This window comes from Gorilla gorilla, chromosome Y (genome assembly GCF_029281585.2).
Source record: "Gorilla gorilla gorilla isolate KB3781 chromosome Y, NHGRI_mGorGor1-v2.1_pri, whole genome shotgun sequence".
NCBI classification, from domain to species: domain Eukaryota; kingdom Metazoa; phylum Chordata; class Mammalia; order Primates; family Hominidae; genus Gorilla; species Gorilla gorilla.
In genome coordinates, this window is record NC_073248.2 from 42,016,475 (window position 1) to 42,026,366 (window position 9,892).

Sequence of the window (9,892 nt, forward strand, 5' to 3'; positions counted from 1 at the left end):
AGTGGGATCTAAACATGAATATAAAGATGTCAACGATAGACACTGAGAACTACTAGATGAAGGAGGGAAGGAGGAGGGCAGGGGATGAGAAACTATGGGTTCTGTGCTCATTACCTTGGTGATGGGATCAATAATATCCCACATAGCTCAGCATTACACAATATATCCATGTAACAAATCTGCAAATGTACTCCCTGAATCTAAAAAATTTAAGGCAGAGACAGAGTAAGTAGGCAGAATAGAAGTCTACACCACTCTTCCCCCATACCAAAACACCAAATTTTCACAACTTACTATATTCAAGAAGCACTATCAAAGGGACCAAAAATTAGGTGAGCAATCACAGTACCTGGTATTAACTTCATATCACTGAAAGAGACATTGGAGAAGACAGAAAAATGACAGTCTAGAAACAGTGATGCCACCTGTTTTTCAACCACCAGTAGGGGCCACGTGATGCAGAGATTGTATGTTTGGGAGAGGGAGAGCACAGTTTGTGAAGCTTTGCAAAAAACTCGGTACTACCCTGTCACAGTAAAAAGCAGACCCAGATTGTACTCAGCTGACATCTGCCAACAGAGGGAGCATTTTGATTGGCCCTAGCCAGACGAAAACCTCCCATCTCAGTGTTGGGAGCTTGAGTCTTTACAAGCCTTGCCACATGTGTTGAAGAGCTATTGGACCCTAAGAGAACTTAAGGGGCAGTCTAGGCCACAAGGACTTCAATTATTAGGCAAGTCATACTGCTAAGCTGGGCTCATAGCAAGTGGAATGTGGAGGGTGGGGAGAATGTGGCCTACTGAGACACCAGCCAGAGCAGCTAAGGGAGTGCTCACAACACCACTCCCCCACCCCCTACCCAGCAGCAGCCACACAACACAGAGAAACTTGTGAATTTGGGAGAGGGAGAGCACAGTGACTGAAGGACTTAACGTTAAAGTAGGTGCTGCCACGTCAGTAAATACCTGGCAGAATTCATCACCTGCTGACTAAAGAACCTCTGTACCCAGAATAAAAAACAGTGATACCCAGGTAATACCCAGTGATACACCATGGGTGTTGGGCTCTGAGAAGTGCTAACTTCAGGTGTGACCCAGCACATTTCCAACTGTGGTAGCTATGGTGAAAGACTTCTTCCATTTGAGACAAGCAGGGGGGATAGTAAAAGGAACGCTGTGTTGCACCTCATATACCAGCTCAGCCACAGTGGGGTAGAGCACCAAGCAGATTCTTAGAGTTCCCGAGTCCAGACCTAGGGTCTTGGTCAGCATTTCTGTACTTGCCCTGGGCCAAAGGTCGAGTCCCAGGCATTACAGAATTTATCACAAGCTAACTAAAGAGTCCTTGGGCTTTAAATGAGAAATTGATGATGATTTGGCAGAACTCTCCCCATGGGTTGGTGGTGTTGGCAGTCATAGAAGAGGCTCCTCTGCCTGCAGACAGAGGAAAGAAGGGTAGAAAATACTTTGTTTTATGCCCTAAATGCCAGGTTAGCTACAGTAAAATAGAAGAGCAGGTAAATTTTGAAGATGCTATACTTTAATCTCTGGCTCCCTTGCATTTATGGACCCACTCATGGCTACGGGGAACTTTACACCCTATAAGCTGAGACATAAAACTGGCTGGGTTTGCCATCTATTAATCATAGAGTCCTAGGGCTTTGAGTAAACTTATATGGTAGCTAAGTAGCGGTTAGAGTGGGCCTTGGGTGAGACCAAGTTCTGTGCCAACCTGAGATGGGAACCAGCACAGTCTCAGTGCTGGTGGCCATATGGTTCTTATGTTACCCCAGCTCCACATGCCTCAGCACAGAGAGAGAGAGACTCTGATGGTTTGAGAGAAAGTTAGGGAAGAGAACAAGAGTCTCTACTTGATAAATCAAGAGAATGTTTCCTGATGTTAATCCAAGGCCACCAAGGAAGTACTTCTATGTGTTTACATAAAATACTGTGTTATTGGGTTGGGTCCCAAGTCTCTTTGAATATCTGGAAAGCGTTCTCAAGAATAATGGCCACAAACAAGCCCAGAATTTGAAGACTACAATAGGCAACTCTTCAATGCCCAAATATAGATGAACATCTACAAATATCAAGACCATCCAGGAAAACATGGCCTCACCAAACAAGCTAAATAAGGTGTCAGGGACAAATCCTGGAAAAACAGAGATATGTGACCTTTCATAGAGGAAATCCAAAATAGCTGATTAAGGTAATTCAAAGAAATGCAATATAATGCAGAAAAAATTCAAAATTCTATCAGATAAATTTAACAATGAGATTGAAATAAAAATAAAAAGGCAAAAAATTTGAAGTTAAAATGCAATTGTCATACTGAAGAATTACTTGAAAGAATTGATCAAGAAGAAGATAGATTTAGTGAACTTGAATTAGACTATTTGAAAATATAAAGTCAGAGGAGACAAAAAAGAATAAAAAGGAAAGCATGCTTACAAAATCTAAAAATTAGCCTCAAAACAGCAAATCTAAGAGTTATTGGCCTTAAAGAGGAGATAGAAAAAGAGATGAGTTAAACATTTATTTAAAGAAATAGTGTTAAATAATATTAAACAATTCCCCAACATTCAATATCAGCATTTGAGTACAAGAAAGTTACAGAACATCAAGCAGATTTAGCCCAAAGAAGACCAACTCAAGGCACTTAACTGAACTCCCAAAGGTTAAGGATAAAGAAATGAATCTAAAAGCAGGGAGAGAAGAGAAACAAATAATGTTCAGTGGAACTCCAGTAGATCTGACAGCAGACGTTTCAGGGGAAAATTTACAGGCTGAGAGAATGGCAGGACATATTTAAAAAGCTGAAGAAAAAAAGACTTTTACTTTAGAATAATGTATCTGGCAAAAACATCCTTTAAACTTGATGGAGAAATAAGAACTTTCCTGGAGAAACAAAAACTGAGGGATTTCAGTAACACCAGACATGTCCTACAAGAAATGCTAAAAGGAGTTCTTAACCTGAAAGAAAAAAAGTGAATGAGCAATAAGAAATCATCTGAAGGTACAAAACTCACTAGTAATAGCACACGGAAAAACACAGAATATTATAACATGGTAATTATGGTGTGCAAAAATCTCGAATAGAAACAGTAAGCAACAAACCGATTACAAAAATAACTACAACTTATTTCCAAGATACAGACAGTAAAAGCGCGAATGAAGAAAAACAACAAAAAGTTTACAAGAATGGCAATGAAATTAATTAAAGTGTAGAGTATTTGTTAGTTGCTCTGCTGGTTTCTTTGTTTATGCAATCAGTGCTAAATTGTTCACAGTCTAAAATGATGTGTTATATTATTTTTAAGCCTTATGGTAATTTCAATCAAAAAGCATACCACAGATGTACAAAAAGTAAAAATGAAGAAATTAGATTATATTACAGGGGAAACCACCTTCACTAAAATGAAGACCAGAAGAAAGAAAAGAAGGACGAGACGACAAAAGTCAATCAGAAAACAAACAACAAATGGCAGGAGTAAGTGCTTATCAATATTAACATTGAATGTAAATGAACTAAATACTCCAATCAAAAGACAAATAATGGATGAATGGATAGAGAAGTAAGAAAATAATCTGTGACCTAAAAAGAAAAACATACTTTACCTATAAAGATACATTTATACTGAAAATAAAAGGATGGTAAAAGTTATTCCATGCCTATAGAAACCAAAAAAAAAAAAAAAAACAAAAACAGAAATAGCTATACTTATACCAGACAAAAATAGATTTCAACAAAAGACTGTAGGAAGAGATTAAGAAGGTCATTATGTAATAATAAAGAGATCAATTCATCAACAGGATATAATAATTGGAAATATATATGCACCCAACACTAAATCACCTATATAAATGAAGTAAATATTATAAGAGCTAAAGAAAGAGACCTCAATAGAATAACGGCTGGACACTTCAACACCCCACTTTAGTCATTGGATAGACCTTCCAGACAGAAAATCAACGAAGAAACATCAGTCTTAATCTGCATTATAGAACAAATGAACCTCATAGATATTTACAGAAAATTTCATCCAACAGCTACAGAACACACATTCTTCTCCTCAGCACATGTGTTACTCTCAAGGATAGACCATATGTTAAGAAACATGTCTAAAAAAATTCAAAAAATTGAAGTAATATCAAACATTTTCTCTGACCACAATGGAATAAAACTAGAAATCAATTAGAAAATGAATTTCAGAAACTATACAAACACTTGAAAATTAAACAATATGCTCCTGAATAATCAGTAGGTCAATAAAAAAGTAAAAGAGAAAATAGAAAAATTTCTTGAAACAAATGATAATGGAAACATAGCACAGCAAAAGCTATGGAATATAGTAAAAGAGGTACTAATATAAAAGGAAAATTTGAAACTATAAGTGCATACATAAAAATCAGAAAAAATGTCAAATAAATAACCTAACAATACATCTTAATTAAATAGAATAAAAAGGCCAAACCAAACTCAAAATTAGAAAAAAAGAAATAATAAAGATTAGAGTGGAAATAAAGTTAAAATGAAGAAAAACAATGTAAAAGATCAATAAAACAAAGAGTTGATTTTTTTGAAAAGTAAAACAACTGACAAATATTTAGACAGGCTAACTGAAGAACTGAGAAGATACAAATGAATAAAATCAGAGTTGAAAACGGAGACACTACAGGTAACGCTTCAGAAAATCAAAGGATCATTAGTGGCTAATATGAGCAATTGTATGCCAACAAATTAGAAAACCTAGAGGAAATTAACTCTTAGACACACACAACTTACCAAGATTGAACCAGGAAAAAATCAAAAACCTGAACAGACCAATAATAAATAACAAAATTAAAGCCATAATAAAAAAGTCTGTAGGACCAGACATAAAATAGAGAAGGAAAGAATATTTTCAAACTCATTCTTTGAGGCTAATATTAAACTGATATCAAAACCAGACAAAGAAACATTAAAAAAGCAAACTATGGGCCCATATCTGAGACTACTGATGAAAAAATTTGGAAAAAAACCTAGCACACTGAATTAAACAATACATAAATAGATAATTCATAATGACCAAGTGGGATTTATTCCAGAGATGCAAAGATGGTGCAACATGCAAATCAATCAATGTGGTATATCATATAAACAGAATGAAGGGACCAGGTGCAGTGGCTCATGCCTGCAATCCCAGCACTTTGGGAAGCTGAGGTGGGTGAATCGCCTGAGGTCAGGAGTTTGAAACCAGACTGGCCAAGATGGTGAAACCCCATCACTACTAAAAATGCAAAAATTAGCCAGGTGCCATGGTGGGCACCTGTAATTCCAGCTACTTGGGAGGCTGAGGCAGGAGAATCACTTGAACCTGGGAGGCAGAGGTTGCCATGAGCCAAGATCATGGCATTGCACTCCAGCCTGGGTGACAGCGGGAGACTTCGTAAAAAAAATAAAAACAAAAACAAAAAAGAGAATGAGGGACAAAACCCATATAATCACTTAAATTATGCTAAAAATTATTTGATAAAATTTAACATTCCTTAATAATTAAAAGGCCTTTGAAAACTGGGTATGGAATGACACCTCAACATAATAAAAGTTGTATATGACAGACCCACAGCTAGTATCATACTAGGTGGGGAAAAACTAAAAGCCTTTCCTCTAAAATCTGGAAGATGACAAGAATATCCACTTTTACCACGTTTATTCAGCATAATTCCGAAAGTCCTATCTGGAGCAATCAGACAAGAGAAAGTCATAAAAGGCATCCCAATTGGAAAAGAAGTCAAATTATCTTTTTTGCTGATAATGTAATTTTATATTAGAAAAAACATAAAGACTCCTCTGATAGAGTTTCAATATGTATCCTCTCCCAAATCTCATATTTAAATGTAACTCTCAATGTTGGAGGTGGGCCTGATGAAAGGTGATTTAACCATCGTGGTGGATCACTCACAAATGGCTTAGCACCGTCACATTTGGTACTATCCTCATGATAGTGAGTGAGTTCCCATAAGATCTGGTTATTTAAAAGTGTGTAACAACTCGCCTCTCAGTTTTTTGCTCCTGATTTTGCCCTGTGATATGCAAGATCCTGATTCAACTTCTGCCATGATTGTAAAGTTCCAGAGGCCTTCCCAGAAGTGTATGCTAGTGCTATATCTTCTCTACAGCCTGTAAAGTCATAAGCCACTTAAATCTCCTCTTTTAAAAATAAATTATCCAGTCACAGGTATTTATAGTGATGCAAAAATAGATAAATACAGAAAATTGGCACCAAATTGTGGAAAATTGTTATAAGAATACCTGAAAATATGGAATTAACTTTGTTACTGGATAAACAGGCTAAAGTTGGAGGAGTTTGTAGGACACAGAATAAGCCAGAGAAATGAGGGAAAGTTGAGATTTTCTTAGAGACTGGTTGAATGGCTGTGACCATAATGCTGATAGTGATCTGGACAGTGAAGGCTGGGCTGAGGAATTCTCAGATGAAAATTAGAAACCTATTAGGACTGAAGCAAAAGTTATGCATGTCATCTCAGCAAAATGATTGGCTGAATGTCTGTCACTCCCTATGGATATATAAAAGCTTCAATTTGAAAGTGATGATTTAGGGTTTCTGTTGGAAATATGTCTAAGCAGCAAAGCTTTAAAGATGTGGCCTGGTTGCTTCTATCAACATATGCTCACATGTTGGAGCAAGAAAAAAAAATGTTGTAACTTATACTAATGAGGGAAGCATAGTGTAAAAGCTGGAGAACTTTGCAGTCTAGTTATGTGGCAGAAAAATAAATAGCTTTTATAAGAGAAGAACTCAAGCAGGCTATGGAGAAACTACTTGTTAGAGATATTTGTATAACCTAATAAAAAAAGCAAGTGTTGATAGCCAAGACAATAAGAAAGAGGAATTGAAGGTATTTTAGAAATTGAAAAGGCAGCCCCCCATCCCAGACTCTGGCACCTAAAAGAAGAGAATAGTTTCTGAGATCAGACCCAGGACCTGATGCCTTGGGTAGCCTTGGAACATGGCTCCCTGCATCCTGGCCACTGCTCCAGCTCCAGGTGTAGCTCAAATTGGCCCAGTTACAACTATAGTTACTGCTTCAGAGGGTGCAAGCCATAAGCCTTGGTAGCTTTCATGTGGTGTTAGGCCTGTGGGTGTACAAAATGCAAGAGTTGAGAATTTGGAGCTTCTACCTTTATTTCAAAGGATGTATGAAAAAGCCACGGTGTGCAGGCAGAAGCATGTTGCAGGGGTGGAGCTCTCATGGAGAACCTCTACTAAAACAATGCAGGGAAGAAATGTGGGGTTACAGTCCCCATGTGGGCTCCCTACTGGGGCATGACATAGTAAATCTGTGAGGAGAGGATCACTGTCCACCAGACCCCAGAATGGTAGATCTAGCTACAGCTTGCACCTTGCTCCTGGAAAAGCTAAAGGCACACAATACCAGCCCTTGACAGCAGCGGTGGGGGCTGAACCATGCAAAGACACAAGGTTGAAACTTCTCAAAACATTAGTATGTCCTGGAAATGGGACATAGAGTCAAAAATAACTATTTTGGAGCCTTACAATTCAATAACTGCCATTCTGGGTTTCAGACATGCATGGGTCCTTTGGCCTCTTTCTTTTAACTAATTTCCCTTTAGAATAGGAGTATTTACCCAATGTGTATGCCCAATTTGCATCTTGGAAGTACCTAACTTGTTTTTATTTTATAGGCTTATAGGAGGAAGGAACTATCTTTGTCTCAGATGAGATTTTTGACTTTTGAGTTAAGTCTGAAATCAGTTCAGACTTTGGGGATTATTGGGAAGTCAAGATTATATTTTGAAATATGAGAAGGATATGAGATTTGGAATGGGCAGGGGCAAAATGATATAGTTTGGGTGTGTGTTCCCACCAAAATCTTATATTGAAATGTAATCCTCAATGTTGGAAGTGGGCCTAGAAGGGAGGTGATGGAATCATGAGGGCAGGATTTCCATGAAGAGTTTGGCATCATTTCCTTTGGTGCCATTCCCTCAACAGTAAGTTTTCATGAGAGCTGGTCATCTACAAGTGTGTAGCACTTTCCGTTTGCCTTTGCACTTACCATGTGATGTGCAAGCACCAGATCTTTTCTTCACCTTGATTGTCACTTGTCAGAGGCTTCCCCAGAAGCAGAAGCCAGGACTACGATTTCTGTACAGCCTGTGGAAACATGAGCCAATTAAACCTGTTTTCTTTATAAATTAACCAGTCACAGATTATTTTTATAGCAATGTGAGAATGGCCTAATATATCCACCAAAAAACTGTTAGAAGTGATAACTTGGGTAAATTTGCAGAATACAAAATCAACATATACAAATCAGTAGGATTTCTATATGCCAACCATCAACAAACTGAAAAAGAATTCAAAACATAATCCTATTTGCAATAGCCACAAATAAAATGTGTGGGAATTTACCAAAGAAATAAAAGTTCTCAGCAATTACAACTGTAAAACATTGGTAAAAGAAATGAAAGAGGACACAAAAAATGGAAAGGTATTTCTTTGTTCACAGATTGGAAGAATCAGTATTTTTAAAAATGTCCATACAATCCAGAGCAATCTATATATGTCATGCCATCTCTGTCAAAATAACAATGACTTTCCTCACAGAAATAGAAAAAAATTCTGAAATGTATATGGAACCACAAAATACCATAATAGTCAAAGCTATGCTGAGTATGTAAAACAAAAATGGAGGAATCCCATTACCTGGTTTTAAATTATACCATCAAGCTATAGTAATTAAAACAGCATGATGCTAGAATAAAAACAGACATAAAAAAAAATGGAATGACACAGAGAACTTATAAACAAACTCATACAGCTAAACTAAACTTATTTTCAACAAAACTGCCAAGAACATATGACAAAAAATAAGACAGTTTCTGTAATAATTAGGGCTCGGAAAACTGGCAAGCCATAGGCAGAAGAATGAAACTAGAACCATATTTCTTGCCACATAAAATGTCAAATTAAAATGAATCAAAGACTTAAACCTAACACCTCAACCTAACAAAGTTTTAGAAAAAAAAATTGGGGAAACTCTTTAGGGCATTGATTTGGGCAAAAATTTCTTAAATAATGCCCCATAAGCACAGACAACCAAAGCAAACATGGACAAATGGAATACAGCAAGTCAGAAAGCTTTTTTAAAGTGAAGGAAACAATAAACCAAGTGAAGAGAAAACCCAGAGAATGGGAGGAAACATTTGTAAATTGGCCATCTGAAAAGCAATTTATAACTACATGATATGGTTAGGCTTTGTGTCCCCACCCAAATCTCATATTGAATTGTAATCCACAGGTGTTGAGGGAGCAACCTGGTAGAAGGTGATTGCATCATGGAGGTGGTTTCCCCCATGCTGTTCTTCTGATATTGAGTTCTCATGAAATCCGATGGTTTTATAAGGGGCTCTTCCCCCTTTACTTCACATATACGCCGTCTCACCTGCTGTAATGTAAGAGGTGCCTGCTTCCCCGTCTGCTGTGATTGTTAAGTTTCCTGAGGCATCCCCAGCCATGTGAGTCAATTAAACCTATTTCCTTAAAAATTACCCAGTCTTGCCAGGCACAGTGGCTCACACCTATAATCCCAGGACTTTCGGAGGCCGAGATGGGTGGATCATGAGGTCAGGAGTTCAAGTCCAGCCTGGCCAACATGGTGAAACACAGTCTCTACTAAAAATACAAAAATTAGGTGGGCATGGTGGCTGGTGCCTGTAATCCCAGCTCCTCAGGAGGCTGACGCAGATAATTGCTTGAATCCCGGAGGGGGAGGTTTGCAGTGAGCTGCGATCATGCCACTGCACTCCAGCCTGGGACCCAGAGCAAGATTTTATCTCAATAAATAAATAGATTAATAAATAA